Consider the following 18,625-nt stretch of genomic DNA (forward strand, 5'->3'; position numbering starts at 1 on the left):
CCGATTAAATCAAAACACAAGTTAATCAAAAGTGTAAAAAAAGCCCTAATTAAAATTCTCTTAAAAGGTTGTAAAATAAGGAAAATTATTTTATAAATCAAAATATTCAAATGCACTTTTAAAAGTATAACATTGTTGAAAATGCACAAATGTTTTTGATCTTTAAAGTCAGACATCCGCTTGATTAATTTAGTTGTGGATTAAAATACATTTTTAATCAACTAAATTTAATAATTTCAACCTGCTTTTCATTTCTCTCGCTTTCTGCTTATAAAATAATATGAAAAGGGCTTTTTTGACGTATGTATGCAGGGTGTCAACTTACTAGAGTACCCCTGATTTATTCAAAATCTAATGAAGCTTTAAAAAAAGGCATTTTGTCATGTGAACTTAAGTTTATGTCAAATGTAACTTACATTTTACATTTTCATTTGGATATCCATTATCTTTAAAACAAATTTACATCGTTTTTAAATGTACACTAGATTTTTTTAAATTATTCTAAAAAAATGGCATATTATAATTATTTAACTCTTAAATGTAATAGTTTTCATAATGAAGAAAGTTTCGAAAAACTATTTCTATTTATTGATTCATATTAGCCTGTGTTAACTAAACTACCTTGAGGGTGTGGAAATCAAACTGTACACATATATTAAATTCACTAATTTCGTGGTCCGCTTGACCAAGTAATAAATCAATTAATTAAGGTTTTTTTGGTTGAGATGAAAAAAAGTGAACGGCACGAGAGGGATTCGAACCCACGACCTTCGGCTAGATACGCCGCTGCTCTACCACCTGAGCTATCGTGACCTCGATCCACTCGGCCATCAAGTCCCCATCTCAACACCACCTTATGAGTTTTCCCTCCTTTTGCCATTTTTCAAATGTCGTGTAATCGGTTTGGATTCTCGACGACAATTGAAATGGCGACAGAGAGCTTTAGTGCAGTGTCCTTCATTTTTAAATCATGACCGATCATCTTTTAATGATGATAATCAAACTAGACTAGCTCAGGTGGTAGAGCAGCGGCGTATCTAGCCGAAGGTCGTGGGTTCGAATCCCTCTCGTGCCGTTCACTTTTTTTCATCTCAACCAAAAAAACCTTAATTAATTGATGTACACATATACTTTGTGGCTTAAAAATACAGATAAATTGTTTATCATTAAAATCAATTTCCGTTAGATATTTATTGAGGAAAATGATGAAGACTCGAAAAATCATAAATATTTCAATGTCATATCTACTTATAATCTATCTAAATGTCGCTAAAAAATTAGACAAAATTTCTTTAATTTTGTATTAATTTGTGTAAATCCTGAGTATACGATTAAACTTGAACAGCAGACTAACGTGGAATAACCTAGAAAGTATTAACAGGCAACAAACAAATTTTGTTTTGACTGTCAACTTTAGGACATTACTGCGACCACTTTGGACATACGGAGTGGAACTGTCCAGCAATATTCATCTCCTCCTATCCTTCCAATCGAAGGTCCTCAGACAAATTTACAAATCGCCGTACTACGACCTTAAGCTCAACCCTTCTTTTGTCCACGAATCCACGAACCGAGACGTCCCAGCTTCCAAATGTTCCATAAAAAGATAGAGGAGAGTAAATTAGATATATAGAGAAAGGAAGGAGTATAGATAATGGGAGAATGATAGACGGGCAGAAAGAGAGATAGTACATAGAGAAAGAGGGAGATGATGCGAGAGACGCAGACAGAAAAATAGATAGATAGAGAGAATGAGAGTAAGAGGGGTGAGATAGATAGATAGATAAAGAGGGAGGGAGAGAGAGAGAGAGAGAGAGAGAGAGAGAGAGAGAGAGAGAGAGAGCAGACCGTATCAATGGTCGTACAGAGAGAAAGAGTGAGATAATGCAAGAGAGTCAGACTGACAAATGTTTAGAAAGATAATGGATGAATAAATGAGATAAATAGAGAAGGAAGGAGAGAGTAGATATATAATTAAGTCCAGTGTTGTCAGTTATTTTAACATGGGTGCGGTCCTGACCATATAGTCACTGGGCGATGAAAAAATACATATATTACAAACACATTTTACTCTTTAAATGTAACCGATCCGCAATACAAATACTCGTAAGAAATTATTTATGTTTAAACAAAATGTCCTGTGCCTTTGAAGATGCGAATCAAGTCGGAAAACCTTGAAAAATGATAGCAATACAACGAAATGCCGGTTTTCAGTTGTTTACGTTTGGACGTCAGGGTGAGAGAAATACGCAAAGGAGAGTCAACATTCAAAAGAAATTGTTCAAAATTATCAACGCCGGTTTGAAAGTTAAATTTCAATCGATGGATAATAATACAGAACGGAGGCTTAAAGGAATCCATTCTCTGTCCATTTATCCATTAGCTTTTTGGATAAAAGGCCATAGCAAAAGACCTTTCCCAAGTTACATGTAATTGGCACTTATGAAATCCAGACCTCCCGCTTTGTCGGAAACTGACCTTTCATATTTCCTAAATACTTGCCGAGAAAAGAGAAGAATATTATCAACAGAAATGTTTATAGCTGAACAGTACGTTTTATTAAAACAAACAAAAAAGAAACTTGCATTTCTTTGTTTATGTTTCATAATAACTAGATGTAAAGAATAATAATTGACTTAAATTCTTTATTAACTTGTTGTTTAACTTTATAAAGTGTTACTAATCATTTCGCACTCTTTAAATTAAAAATAAAGGAAATAAGTTCAATTTTCTCATTTCCAGAGACAGCTTGTCGAGGTAGTAATTAGTTTTTTAATTATTTTCTTTGGTGAAACAATAAATTCAAGTAAGGAATTAATTATTACGTTTTTCTTAAAAGTGTAGTTTTAGGATGAGAAGATCTCACCCGAATAGATGCTTTGGCCAATGACGGATATAGGGTCCGTTACATAGCCTAAGTCCTGTTCCGCGCGCCACGGTGGTCTACAGCGGTTTGGCGCCACTAAGTTAAGTCACTTAGGAAGTCTCGATCAAAGATAAGGTAGTGGTCGACCGCGAGACGATCGTTTTATTGGTAGTATCGCACTACGGAACCGTCATTTAATGACTTTGGTGGAAGGTAGTCAACTCCAAACGGTCCGTAATGTGGTGAGCTCTAAAACAGAAGGTTTCGCAAAAATAACGCAATCTCTAAAAGACCCGCATCATATTTTTATACTACTTGAGAGGTATCGAATAGAAAGGCGACTATTCGCAAATCAGCATCTCACTTGGGCTGTACTCTTTACAGATGAGTGCAAGTTTGGTTTGTGGCAATTATACGACCGGGACCGTGTGTGGAAATAGGATGGAGAACGCATTGCTTCATGTGCCATGCGTTTGACCCAACCTGTTCAATTACAGTTATGGTATGAGGTTGAATCATTGTCACTGTCCATACCGGACTGATGGTAATACAGAATGGATCTGACTGCACTAACATACTTTGAGTAACTTCTCCTGGAAGCTGTGGTACCCCGTTCGCTCCATTAATTGGGGGTACTTCGTGTTAGTGCATGATTACCCCGCATAAAACCCCATAGGATACTTATGGAGCATGATAAAGAGACGGGTTCATCGATCGTCCACTCCTACAAACGTTTAACAGCTTCAAACAGGCTGTTGAAGAATAGGATTCCGTTTCACAAGACAAAATCCGATCACGTATACCTAGGATACTTAAGGTCCTCTAAGTGGACAGAGGAAGTAAATCGCGCTATTAAGAGAAAAACTACATAATAAATTGTCAGTTAAATTTTAACCTCTCACAAAATCATTTTCTTATGATTTGGTGAATTTTCTTTCAAACCATCTCAATTACATAATTTTTATTAAAACTCATGAATTTTTGATCTCGTTTAATTTGGTTTACTTTGAAATAAGTATGTTGAAATTATAATAACGATAAAAATACATACAATTTGGAATAAACAACAAAATAGAAGGTTCGGGTTTTTTCTTTGAGTGTATATTTGTTTATTCTTCGTTTATCCGATTATGATTCTGATTCAGCAGGAGTATTGAACTAATTAAGAAATCATGACGCAAAGGAAATATTTCTTGGCTTGGTTTGCTTGAGAAGAAAAGTTTTAATAAGCCAATAACAAATTATTTCCTTCTTCGCACGGAGAAGACATTATCGTTTAATGGCTTCTTGAAAATGAGATATTGCCGTTTGGTCTACCATCTTTCATTGTAAGGGTTATTTCCTCAACCATCCCCGTTCTGAATAATTACTATGTTTATTTTTTCCAAGAAAGAAAAGTGCTATTTAATCCTTAATAATTAACTGCAGCAAGGGTGTATAACCTCAAGGAGGCGGGGAGAAAATTCAAAGTGTACTGTTAAACCAGGCTTTCTGTCGAATTTCGTCTGAAGTTTATATGAACGTTTTCGAGTCACTAAGGTCAATATTTAATGTCGTATTACTTAACTTAAATAACATAAAATAATTTTCATTAATTACCAACAACACTCAAATAGAGATTAAAATTATTCTGCCTTAATTGCTTCCATTGCGGGATGGCTTACTGGAAGTTCATTAATGATTTTTATACCGGATTTTTTTTAAATTGATATCATGCGCACAAGCCCGCACACATACGAGCAGCCATTATGCAGGTCGGTAGTTCTTAAATAAATTAACGTTAATAATGAAAAATTAGTTTTGATATTGTTCGCTGTATTTAGTTTATACAGGGTAAAGCAGCATCAAAAGAGATATAGATTTTGGATTTATACAGGCTCAAATCCGCACAGTATAACATGTACATCCAACCATGTGCCGAGTAGAACCTATTCGCTTTTCGCTTCTCGTAGTCCACCGGCAATTCCAGCTTTTGCAAATTACAGAAAACTGCCGACAACAGCTAGGCCAAGTCAGAATCCAGCGCATGCAGTTCCAAACCCATTCGTACTCACTTTCATTCTTAAATACATTCACTCCTATTTGCACACCATTTATTCGATTTTGGTTATGGAGGACTCGATATTCCTCCATCACACTTTCACGCTAATAAATACATTCATTCTCAACAAAACCTTTACACATATTTTACAACTGTCCTAATTGAGGGTCGATGGGAGTACTCGATATTCCACCATCGACAAATATTATTACTCTATACAATCATAACAACCCCGTATCCTCCAAGAAGAGAGGATTACGATAAAACTATATTATATTATTATATAAAATTTTAGATGGCAGTGTCTTAATTAAAATAGAAAACGTTTTCTTATTGAAATTTCAATAGTACCTTTTCTGGTTATAATTTATATCAATCTACAATATTATAATTTTAAAAATCGTAAATCGCAGATATGTCAGCAGTGTAGATGGTGTAGAGAACACAAATAAAATCAGAAATAATATATTGTTAAAAGATTTCTCTGTGAGTCTGCGTAAATGAGTAATTTGGTCGTAACCGATCATTTACGTCAGACGACAAAAAATAATAAAATCTAACACCCACAATAACAAACACAGCGCTGTTGAATGTAATCAACAAAATGATAGACAAAACGTACACTCAACATAAGATACTTAAAGATAAACACACACATACATAGAAAAAGAAGCAGTAAGAAATCTATTTAACAAATTTGTCTTTTCTTTTGTGCATTATCCATTAACACAAAAAAGGAAGAGAACAAATAAGAAGGGAAAACTGCTAAAGCAAATCATTGGCGAATCTAACCCATTTGACAAAAATAGCATATACGCTGTAACATGCCAATGCGGAGACACATTAATATTAAAAATAGTACCATTATACGATCATTAACACAAACAATAAAGATACATGTGCACATTTAATACATTAGTAAAAAAGTACTCACACAAAAACATAACGCACCTTCAAATCTGACGTTAAATGGACGACATTATCATATACAGAAGAAAAGACGAACAAACTAACCAAGCTGCTAAATAAATTAGACATAAAAAATAAAGATTGGAAAACTGCCGAGACAAAACACCGGCAAATCCAACCCACTTGACAAAAACATCTACGTACCATGCAAACGCGGAGGCAAATACGGTTGACTGGAGGAAAAATAAAAAGGCACAATACTATGAGCATATGAGATCGTTTAGGGAATCAAACTAGGCGACTCCCCTAAACGAAAACCATCACGAACCCTCAACGGTGCAGACAAGCATGAAACTATTACACGACGAATAAAAGGACTACAAAATGATTCTTGACATCTTGGAAATATGCAAACTAGTAAACTTAACAATTCACCTACATCATTTAAACAATTCAAAAGAACAGTAAACAAAGATAACGTCACACGACCTAATAAAAGAGACTTGACTTTACAGAAATCACATTGACCCACTGAAGATCGCCCAGACGCGCTGATGAACCAACAAATCAATGACAGGCCGACTAAAATGAAACGGTAACGACCAATTACAAGTTCATCAACCCACAGACGCAGACCACACAGAGAAATGTCACAAAATGTATTTTCACCGATAAAAGATTATTACAATACCATTCTAAACTTACATAATATTAAAATTAAAATAAATAAAGAACATCTTTTATACAACAAATGAATTGGCCTCGGAGAGCTTTAGTGAAGATGTTCAGACTTCATTTTACTTATTAAATCCATTAGATTTCGTGGATTGACCCAATAACTACTTTCAATTAATTCATCGTTATGTAAGGTATTGGTTGAGATAAAAGTGTCAGTATCGCCGAGAATAGAATAGATGACACATTTGAAAAATGACAAAAAGGTGGGAAAATTCGAAAGGTGGGTTGAGTTGAGAAGTTGGTGGATCGAAGTCACGATAGCTCAGGTCGTAGAGCAGCGTCGTATTTAGCCGAAGGTCGTGGGTTCGAATCCCGCTCGTGACAGTGACTTTTTTATCTCAACCAATTGATCAGGAAAGGGTTAGACTTGATTTGGAAAGGGTTTCAACTCATTTTGAAAGGGTTACGGTTGCCACGGGAAGGGTTTCAGATCATATTGATAGGGTGACATTTGATTTGGAAAGGGTTTCTACTCATATGGAAAGTGTTACATTTGACTTGAAAAGGGTTGTTTGTGATTGGAAAGGGTTACATTTGACGCGAAAAAGGTTTTCAACTCAGATCAAAAAGGTTCTATTTAACTTGAAAAGGGTTGCTTGCGATTGGAAATTTGGGAAAACATTTGACTAGGAAAGGTTTTCAATTTACATGGAAAGAGTTACATTTCACTTGTAAATGGTTGTTCGCGACATGGAACGGGTTACATTTGTTTTGAAAAAGGTTTTACCTCACATGGAAAGGGTTACATTTGATTTGTTGGAAATGCTACATAACGTAGTACATAGACATAGTACCAGGGTGACTGGAGGGAAAAAAAATAGTATATTCAGATATGCAATAAAACTTTTTTATAGAATGGACGGGTGGTTGATCCCGTTCTCTGCAAAATTCAACTCTTAATTTCATTTTATCTGAATGAGTTTCATTATTGTAAGTAGATTTTCATATTAGCCAAACCTGTAAATTATTATGAAGAGTTTGAAAGTTTTGATAAATGGGATATATTTCTCGAAACTTTTACGAGTGAACTGTTTTCTTTTTTTAAATATCTTTTTTTATATCTGTAAAATTAATTTTATTACTTGATTAATTTTATATATAATATCTTCTTTTTTTAATTATCCGTAATTTTTAATTACAATAAAAGCTAAAGACGGTTACGTTTAATTTTTTTTCCGTCTTTGTTACCCAAGTTATTACGATATGCTACGTATTAAATTTTTGATCATTTTTCTGTCATTCTAATTTTTCTTTCAAAGACGTACAGATTTTCTCGTTCCACGTGTTCACCGAATGGAAGGAAAGATATCATCGGAAAAGTCAGCGGTTAAGAGAGAACAAAGATATCGAGCGTCCACTATCATTTCTTTGAAATATTAATAAGATGTTTTGTGTTCGATCTATGACGCAATTGGTCGATATCAGTCGTAATGGTAGACGTTTAAAATGCCACATGTACATTTAAGCCATTTACTAGAACATTTTTATAACAAAACAAACAGTTAAATTAAAAATAAAATAACGTACCGACTGATTTTATAAAGAAACATACCAAAACAATCAAAATTAATTTCCCTGGAGGATTACAATTTTAATCTAAATTGAAAGATTTAATATCTGGTAATGGCTTTCCTTTACACTCAGTTATTTACTTTAATTCGCTCTTCAGTTTAATTCATGCTAATTGAAATTTATACAATAAATTACTTAATTCAGGAGAGACCATTTCAAAATTGAAAACCTTATTTAAGATAAATATTTATACTTTTCTGTCAAAATAGCCAACAAAAAATAAGAATTATCATAATGATATTAAATTTGTTAAACATAAACAATTACTGTATTATCTTGAACATACAAAGTTATATTTGCTCATTTGCGCAAGATAATTTTTTTATGTTTTCCAACAACGCTTTGTTGTCTTTGAGAATTTTTTATTGTAAAATTATAATAGTGGAGCAGTTATCTAATAATTTCCATTCCTAAGATAAAACTAATATTTTCCTAACTAAAGCTGAAGTTGCGAGTCCATTGGCGCTTTTGGCGTCTTAGAGGACTGTTTGAAATGCGAAGGGATGGAAGAGGTTGGACTAGGGTGGGATCGAATTTGTGGATACTCTTTAATTTATTGGGGCCAGGGTTTTAAAGAGGTTTCTGTATTGTCCATGTGAACAGTAAATAGTATATGAAGTGGGAGCTTGGGCAATGGTTCGAAGAATTTTGAACACTGGAATTTTTGATTGAACCTGAGAGCTCAATACTGTAGGCTAAGGTTGGTGTTAGTATTATGTAGATGAGCGTTGATTTTGTAGAGTTTCGGTTTGCTGTACAGTTGTCTTTTGAGTAGTTTATATCATATGTTCTGTTTGTTTTTTCCGAATCTAGTATGGGGGTACCAGACAAGTCTTGCGTAAAGTACCAAATATCGGACGACATTGGTTGCGGGAGGGTAATAGAGTTGCAGTAGTTTAGAGGAGAGGTGATAGTCTAATAATCCATTTTCCCAAATTTCCAAACAGGGGAGAGGTCACTACTTCTAGATAAGAAGTACTGTAACGTGATTGACAAACGTTGCAGGGGCTAAAGAATGGGAACAAAAATGTTGCCTTGTGTAACGCCCGTTTCGGCATAGTGGACGGGAGAAGGATGATCCGATTCGTACTTTAATGTACCTATCGGGCATACAGGATAGCACGCGATCGAAGGTTTTCCTTTTGTATAGGAAACACAGCTGGGGAGGATGCTATGTCTACTCTGTGGCATTCTTGAATCGGAGCGTGATGTCATTGCAGTGTACACTGAATAAAAAATGAGATCAAGGATGCTGCCCTGCAGAACACCGGCTTCTGCATAGTGGATGGGGATGAAGGAACTATTTGAACTGAATTTAGAGGATAGAAGAGAACTGTTCTTAAAAGATTTTGCCTGGTAATAGAACGGTATGATGTAGGGAGATGCTGAGGTTTTTGAGATTTGGGAATTGATCTGATGATTGATAATTTCTATTATAATCGGAAGTAGGTAGTTTTAAGGACTATATTGGAAACTCTAACGAAAATAGATATTTAGAATTTTTTCTTGTGAGAAAGTAAAGATATTTTTGGAAACAAAAAAAAACAGGTTTGACCTTTTTAACGGAGAAAGATATGATAAATACAGAGACTGCTAATTAACAACTTTTGCCCCCCCCCACCACAAAGAAGGACAAGTTTGATAAGGTTATTTTCACGATATCTGATTTCCCGTGGCAGTTCGTGCCTAATTAGGTTATTTCCTCTGGAATTACGGTAAATTTTTCGAGCTGAGGGTAAAAGGGTGAAAGGATGATGATGATGATGTTGGCTTTAGAATTCAATTTTGCAACAATCGCTTTGAGTGAAGCTCTAGAATCTCTGGATCAAAAGTAGGGAACGGATCCCATCGCTTGTAGGATTTTTTTTAGATTCATCCGTAACAGTCCTATTTGTATAATTTGTTATTGATTTTCTTTTTCAGCGCATATCAGGAGACGAAATCATATGGCTTCATGTCGGTAAGCATAAGTATTTATTTAAGAAAATATTTCAAATAATAAATCTATCAATTCGCAAGTTCATATAAGAAGAATAATATATTATTTATTGTGTTGACCTGATAAAAAAATTTAACATCTCGTGCTTAAATTAATGCATAATAAAAAAACAATAGTTTTAGTTGGTGTAAAATTTCTCACAATTTATCTTGAAACTTTTTTGTCAAAAACTAGCTGGGATTACGTGTAATAATATTTAATGGATAATACCGTCTTAAAGCTTGTTGTTTTGACACGTTCGGCTAAGATAATTACATTGTTTTTCAATCGACCCGATACATGACATAATGAGAGAAAAGACATGCCTCTCCTGTCGAAAACGGTATACTCAAATGTTGTCTAAGACATGAAAACCTTTCTGCAAATTTTGCAACACATATTATGCAGATTTCATAAACAGTAATATCCTAGGGTTGTTAAATCCTACAACCTCACGACGTAAAAGCAAGCTTACGACGATTTTCCTGTAATGATGCTATCATCATGTTATGTGAATATAAAGCATAAGGGAGAAAAGCCGAAGCATCTCGACACGGCCGATATATAGAAAAAGTCACCCTTTCAAGAACCTTTTATCCCCTTTATGATAAGAAAAGCGACGAAGATATATAATTCATTATTTTCTCTATATCGTATTGAAAGCATCAAGCAAAACACTTTCAATCTATTGAGCGGGACAAGTTTCATTGACGACTTTTTCAATTGTCAATTGGCAATTTTATTATTGGCATTATCAATATAAAAAAGACGTAGATTAGGCTGAATCGGCATTATGTTATTGGGTCCGTATTCGCTCGCGGGTTTCAGGTGACCCAATTTAACATGAGTACACAGCCTCGTAACCAGCACCCAGCATCAACTCTAATTGTAAGACGTCGATTAGTTTTTAATAATGATTTATAGTACACTCCGTGAGTTTTTTCATAGATGAGTAGACATGAATAAGTTTCAAAATATGAGTTTCAATTTAATAAATCCTTTTAATGTTAAATTCCCTCTACCTGAATTCACCAAAGATAAAAACAAAAATATTTACTAGTCCCGAATGGTTTTAAAAGATACTTACTATTTCTAATCAGCTATCATAGACCAAACGCAGTTTTGATAAAAGTGTTGGGCATTGATTTTTTGGGAGTTATTGCGGCATACGATGAATTAATGACGTAAATTATTTAAGTGAACGGTAACGTGCAGAAATGTTTAAAGTTTAATGTTATCTCAATGTATATCTTTATTTTCATATATTATTTGTACCAATATGGTTCTTTAAATTTTTAATGTATCAACTCCATGTCTAACTTCACTTACAACTTAGTGATTGTGGCCCCGTAGAGGGTGATTTTCTACTCGTACGACGAAAGTTCGTCAGGTGCTTCTACGCTCAAATGTAACAAAAAAGTTCATATCAACCATCGTTCGACTCTCAACCCTTTCACAAATATTCTATATGTATATATTAGCTCAACGGTTTTTCCCCAAAAATCAACTCGTAGCTTTTGAACTTTTTTTTGGAGGACACTAAACTTTCAAAAACTGCTAAATTTAAAATTCCCAGTAACTAAATTTCCAATCTCTTGGAGAGATTCTTGGTAAAACTTCATATCAACTTCTTCGTTTGATAACCTTTCTAGCAGTGTACCCTTTTATTTAATTGCACTGAACCAAAATTCAGAAATTTTATGCTAAACGGGAAAAAAGTAGATACGGTGTGACAAAGGAAAAGTGCGTTAATCTATCAATTCAACTTTTTGTTTTGGGTTAAATTTATTTCCAAAATGTAACATAATAAAAAAGCACAAAAAAAGAAATATGACACAAAACACATTAATAAAACAATAAATATAGCGAACATCTTAGGTAGAAAAATTGGACAAAATATTTATACTAAACAATGGCAGAACAAAAAATATGTAGCATAGCAATAGAAAAACAAATTCAAACGTGAAAATCATACCATACATCATACTATAAAATGAGAAAACGGTTGAATATGAAAAGCAAAATGAGAAAAACCTAAACCTAAAATGCAAAAGAGACAATAATATAATGAACATCCAGAGCAGAAAAATTACGTTGAATTTGTCTTAATTTTTTGCTTATTTTTCTTATTAATTTAGCAGTTTTTGAAAGAGTTAGTGTTGTTTTAATCAAAAAGTTCTATACGAATTCCTTCTTATAGAAAATTTCTCGCCCTTTTCAATTCTTTTTGATTTTCCCCGAAATGAATAGTTAAAGAGCTATGAGTAGATTTATGGCGAAAACCGTAGATAGTTACAAAAATAAAAATAACATAATAAATAAATATCTGCGAAAGGGTTCAGTATTGGAACCTGGTTCATACAAACTGTTTTGTTCCATTTTAGGGGCAGAAGCACCTGACGAACTTTGTCGTACGAGTAGAAGTGAATCACCAGGTGTAGATTTGTTCTCAAGGTTACTATATTCCAACCGTTCGGTGTAATTGTGTAATAACATTGTGTTTATGTTCAATAAAGTTGATAAGAAAAAAAATTTTGGTCTTGAAGTAGTAAGAACAACTTATGTTGACTAAGAAACAAGGCTAAATGCATTTTGAATTGAAAAACGACGTTAAATGGTATGATTATTGATTTACACCGCCCTCTTCGATCCAGAGAAGAACACTGACACATAAAGTCCCCACAACATATCGGCATGAGGGATCGAGAAAAGGAGGTATAAACAAATTCGTGGTCAGGACCATCTTCCAGAAAAGACCTTAACTGTCAGACGGTCAAGTTTAATGTATATACTTCACGGCGTTCATTAGCCGTTCCGACCATGTTGAAGGTCAAAACTAGGTCAAGGCATTCGACTTTCTTGTAAATTACTATTTGCACTAGGCTTCCACGCGAAAAATGTCACGAATGCTTTTTTTGACGTAGAACTTTTTGCGAAATGGATTATCATAACTCATGCACGCCTCAAAGCTATAAAATACAATCACAATCCGGACAACAATCAATCCAGCCTCACAGAATTCGGAGATAAAAACTTAGGGTCTTGTGCTTAATCTGCGTAACCGTGGAACGTAATTGCTTCGGGCAAGTCACCGTCATGACAAATAAGAATTTTTCAGTTCGGATTTATACGCCTTGAAAACTTTCGAAATTGATGTCGTTTTATTACGTTTGTCGGGTGGTTTGAAACTGCCCTGGCGTTTTCGCGTATCTTTCACAATTTCAAAATTGAAATGGGTCCGATTAGTACGTGAAAAGGAACTGGTCCACTATTAATTACTAAATTTACCTTTTACAAGGTCCCTAGATAAGGATGATTTAATATCATTTTGTAACTGTTTTCAAACACGATATAAAACTGTGGGAACATTTTCATACCTCATTTCAGTTAAACTTTGAAGCAGGTATTAAATAAAATTCGCAAGGGAACTACACTTTTCAAGTTAACAATTTCACGGCCCTCATAGCCTCTAATCATGAAACGAAACGCTTTTCAATCCCATGTAATTAGGTATAAACGTTCTTGCTATTTAATTCCATTATTAATTAACACAACAACGATACAGCTTTTCCTGCGTTTTTTATTGGATGGATTAAATTTTACATATGGTGAACAACAACAAACGATCAATTGTGGGCCCATTTGCGATGAGATCAATTCCGCTCATCTGAATAATTACAAATCATAATCGTTAAACAACATTTGCACATGTTGAAGTCGTAAACGGTACGTTTATGATAAACGACTGTTAATATTTACTAAACGATTTTCTGGCCATGACAATCGTTTTATTACTGCAAATGTTTTCAATGTAAGCTTGCAAATTTCAAAATAAGAGAAATGATCAATAGTAATTAATTTCAATAATTGTGTAATTTTCATTAATAATTTTTATTTCTTGTAGTTTGAACATCAACTTGATTAATGGTAGGTACAATGTATCTATAGATATACAAACCAGCCCGTTGATAAATAATCTTTTATATCCAGAGATACCGATCATCTTACTCCTATTACACATTTGGGATATGCACATGATTCCAAAAATTACGTAAAAGTCAAATTATTTCGCTTTTTATGACTATTCACACTTTCAAAGTAAATAAAGACTTTGGATGAATTTTAAAATAAACAACTATAAAGTTTTGAACACCTAAAATATGTTTTAAAACTATATTTTTTAAAATAAGTTCCTTTCTTCATTTACATCCATTCTTTGAATATGTAAACTAATACAAACGAGTTTAAAAATAAATTTGAACCTAAATTTCCTTATTTAAATTAATTTTGCTAACATTAATTAATTAATTAAGTAAAAACTTTATTTTCTTTTTTTAATAGGTCGGACAAAACCGTAAATAAATATAAACACAACTCCGTGTGCTGGAAAAGTTACTCGTCGGGTTTTAGGGTAAGGACAGTCATTACTGAGAATGCGAGTATTTAGTCATCGATCACCTTATTTTATCCACCTGATCGATTCAGCAGGGATGAAAGCTCGAGGCATTAAATATTGCTATTACGTATTCGATGTTTTACTTAATCGGCACTGACAAAATTACAAACATAAAAATTGAAATTGTTCAATTTATTTTTTATATTTTTTTATCAAGCTGGTAACTAATGTATAAACACGATGACAAAGTTATTTATTAATGTTGCTGAGTTTTGGTCTGCGAGTCGGTGAACAAAACAATACACATCGCACAAAAAGAACAAATATTCAACGTCCTGGACAACTTAGTGATATATAAACAAATAACATTTAAAAGCGAAAAACATATTAGTTCACAAATAAACGCAATTCACACAATACTGTCATACCCCTAAAAACAATACATAACAGAAAACGCGAATGTTCAGAAGAAAACAAGATCGAACCAAATCAACAGCTAAACTAAAACTAACAACGCCCAAATAATAACGGGCTTTTAGGTCAAAGCATTCGTGTGTCAGCGTACGGAGAAAGGTTGCTCAATGTGTCCACCACAATTAAAGGGTGTCATTCTTAGGCTCCATATAGGGAGTAGTTATGCTACCCAATTGTAAAAATTTTGCTCGAGTAAGGCAGAGAATCGTTGGGTTCCTTGCTCTGATTTTTGGAGGAAACTGGGTTGTTTTATTATATTTAGTACGGATGGTTTTATACCTACATGTGATGAGAGTAAATGAATCTATTGGAGTGAATGTGTGTGTTAGAGAGCTGAAGGCGGAATTATGAGAACCCCTTAGACCCTCAATTAGGTCAATTGTAAAATATGTTTAAAGAGAGTGAATGTATTTATTAGCGTGATTGTGTGATGTGCCCATCAACCAACAATTAGGTTAATTGTATAATATATGTAAAGGGTGATGGAGGAATATCGAGCATTCCACCACCTTAATGTTATTAATGGTAACCAGGTATACAAATAGGAAATAATGTATTTAGGAATGAGTGAGAGTGTGAATATGTTTGGATCTAGGAATTGGATTCGCTGGGCAGTTGAGTTGACCTAGCTTTTGGCAGCACATGGAGCCCAATCTCGGCGGCTGGATGGATAAGTCTGTGCCAACAACGAGGTGGGTAATTCTCGAGGCCTGCCTGTAATTTACTGTAAATTGCAAAAACTGGAATTACCGCTGAACTACAAGATGTGATAGGCTAAACTCTATACATGTGTGTATACATGTACATATTTGCGCAGATTTAGGTTTATATAAACCCAAAAAACATAAAAATAACCAAGAACAGAAACGTGTGTGTGTGTGTGTGTGTGTGTGTGTGTGTGTGTGTGTGTGTGTGTGTGTGTGTGTGTGTGTTGTTAGCCACCGTTTAGCCAATGATTACTTGGAGATGAGATGCGCTCTGGTGTGACGTAGGTTTTAGAAAACATTTTCTTTATCGTGCCAACGTTTCGATCTTTATTGAGATCATCTTCAGGGCCTGGGATTTATATACATTGTTTAAATTTTACAAATACATGTAAGATGTGGAAAAAACGGAAATAACCGACATCCGGAGCGACCAATGAAAACCGTGACCTCGCCCCCTACCGCAAACGTCCCTGGAGGCAACTCATGAGCACATAGGCACATAAGATTTAAACCCTTGGAAAAATTGACAGACAGTTCTTCACTGCAGATGGCGCAATGACGAAACGCTTTTGGGTAGTCCATCAAACAGCGGGAAAAGTCGGGCCGAACAAATGACCCAATTAGATACTGCAGTTCAGCATTAGATTATTTGTTATTGACAGAATCAGTGAAATAAGTTAGAGATACTTAGCCCTTTAGAGTTCGTTTTTGAAATTGTGAATTAAAATATACATTAAATATTTTAGAACTATATGGAAATACTTTTTTCGTTTCGTTATTTCACTGCAGATGGTAAAGGATAAATACCTTTCCATTTCTATAACAAATATCAGTTTCTTCCATCTTAACTGTAATTATATGCTTTCTGACAATTCTATTAAGAAACTTTAAAATTAGCAGTCCTCACTGTTGCGACTCAAAACAAAATTACCACCACATTTTATCTTTTATCAGCGAATTGGATTGCGATTCATCTTAACTACAATCGTCTTGCAAGACTGTTTTCTGAAGTAGAAACCCATGACGGCATTGTTAATGAGGCAGGCGAACTGTAAAGTTGATAAAGTGATAAGGGTTGCACCCTCGGGATTCAAAGGACTGAACGGGTCGTAGAGTGACCTAGAAGACACTACACCAAGAAGGCAACGGTTATACGGGTTAAGTTGAGATCGAAGATTGCCAACTATCAGTTTGAAATCTTGCCTCGGCGATTTTATTAGTCGTCAATCAAAACGTGACAAATGTCGATAAAAAGTAAGAATTTAATTTGACTAATTGTACCAAAATAACTTAAATGGAATGTTTAAATGGAAACAAGGATAATAAAAAAATATTCAAATATGTCTAACAATGAGCTTGGAAGAAAATTGCTGAAAGAAATTCTTAAGGCTCCAACGGGCAATTGCACTTGAATAAACATTAAACGATGAATCATTCAGTGATTTTTGTTTTGTGACACACCTTCCAGAGAGGATTTTAGGGATTAAAATTGCATTTTTAAAGAACGACACTAACTTAATGGAGTTAAAAAATATTTGAACGATATTTTTTAAAAACGTTATTTCTTGTTATTATTATTTTCTGGTTAGATTTTTGTTAAATTTATCAAAAAATTATATTTTTTCTTGCAAATAGAACCATTCATATGAGTGTCATTTCAAATTTATGCAATTTTAGTATGATATTTTTTTTCATGACACCTTCCAGAGTAGGTTTTAAGCAAAAAAAAATTGAATATGTTTAAATCCATTCATCAAATACATAAAAATTTAGTGTAGTGATGGATCAAGGACGTAAAAAGTGCCTCGAAAACCAAATATTTGAACTAGTACAATATAATCAAGTCGAAATCCTTGCTGTTGAGAGATGCACATAATTATGTAAAATATGAGGTGATACGGATACATTGCAGTTTCATCACCATGAAACCGGCAAGGGTAATTTCGACGAAGTGCTGAATATTTTACTTTATGTTTGCAAAAATCCCAATTCCTCTCTCCAAAATGCTGGAAGGGTTTTAGGTTTTAAAAAAAATTAGAAATGTACACCGGACTGACAATTAACTGTGGACGGGACTGGATTTTGACAGGGGTCTAACGTTCCTTGCATAAATGTCTATTTGGGAGGCTGAAGAAAACGTTTTTCCAAACCTCCTATGGACTGATGAACCAAAGTTCACCTCTAAAGGCATAATAAACCAATGTAATTTTTAAACGTGGGCAGAGGAAAATCTGAGAATTTGATCAGGTGGTTCACAGTATCAACGTTTGATGTGGTCTTCTCGGAAATAAATTTATTTGGCCTTATTTCTAGGAAAATCATTTTAATGGTGCTCAGTTCCTCGATTTTCTGACGGACACAGTCGCAGCTACGCCAATATCATTAATCAAATTCAATATAGATAACATACATATATTATTACATTACATTCCACACATCAAATATTTGTCATAGTCTAATTGTCCAACAATTTAGCTTTCCTTTTCCTATTTATCCCTTTCTATATAATCCTGAAAGGATAATCTGGCCGAACCATAACCAACACATTTTTTCCGTTCGCCGGCTCCTTTCACCTCAAACAAGCCGACGCCTTATACAAAAATGTCTTTTCTAAACTGACTTTCTTCCCCACCCCTTCAAAATCCAACGTATAAAAACAGAAAACAGCAAAATCTCACTGGCACTCTCAACACGACACGCAAGAATGGCACGATTACACAGAAGAAAACACTTTGAGGGAGTAGAAATTTGATTGAATATAAAAAATATATTTTACATTGTATAAATTCACTTTTCCACATCCTAAATGTATTTGTTATGTTTGTAAATCCCAGGCCCTGAAGATGATCTCAATAAAGATCGAAACGTTGGCACGATGAAGAAAATGTTTTTCTGAAACCTACATCTCACCAGACTGCATCTCACGATTTCTGAATAATTTCTG

At 34.1% G+C, this 18,625-nt stretch overlaps 1 protein-coding gene across 12 annotated transcripts in view; it reads left to right on the top strand.

Annotated features, from left to right (window-relative positions):
- LOC106672072 overlaps nt 1-18,625 on the top strand; it is a 100,315-nt gene that overhangs the window by 15,140 nt on the left and 66,550 nt on the right. For 9 of the 12 annotated variants that reach the window (XM_024229212.1, XM_014403186.2, XM_024229217.1 and 6 more), the window contains exon 2: nt 10,050-10,086. The exons of the other annotated variants lie outside the window; for them this stretch is intronic. The gene's annotated coding sequence lies outside the window, so the exon portion shown is untranslated. The remainder of the gene's footprint in view (nt 1-10,049; nt 10,087-18,625) is intronic. 12 annotated transcript variants of the gene reach the window in all.

The sequence above is a fragment of the Cimex lectularius genome, unplaced genomic scaffold (assembly GCF_000648675.2).
Source record: "Cimex lectularius strain Harlan isolate CLEC.00 unplaced genomic scaffold, Clec_2.1 scaffold368, whole genome shotgun sequence".
NCBI lineage: Eukaryota > Metazoa > Arthropoda > Insecta > Hemiptera > Cimicidae > Cimex > Cimex lectularius.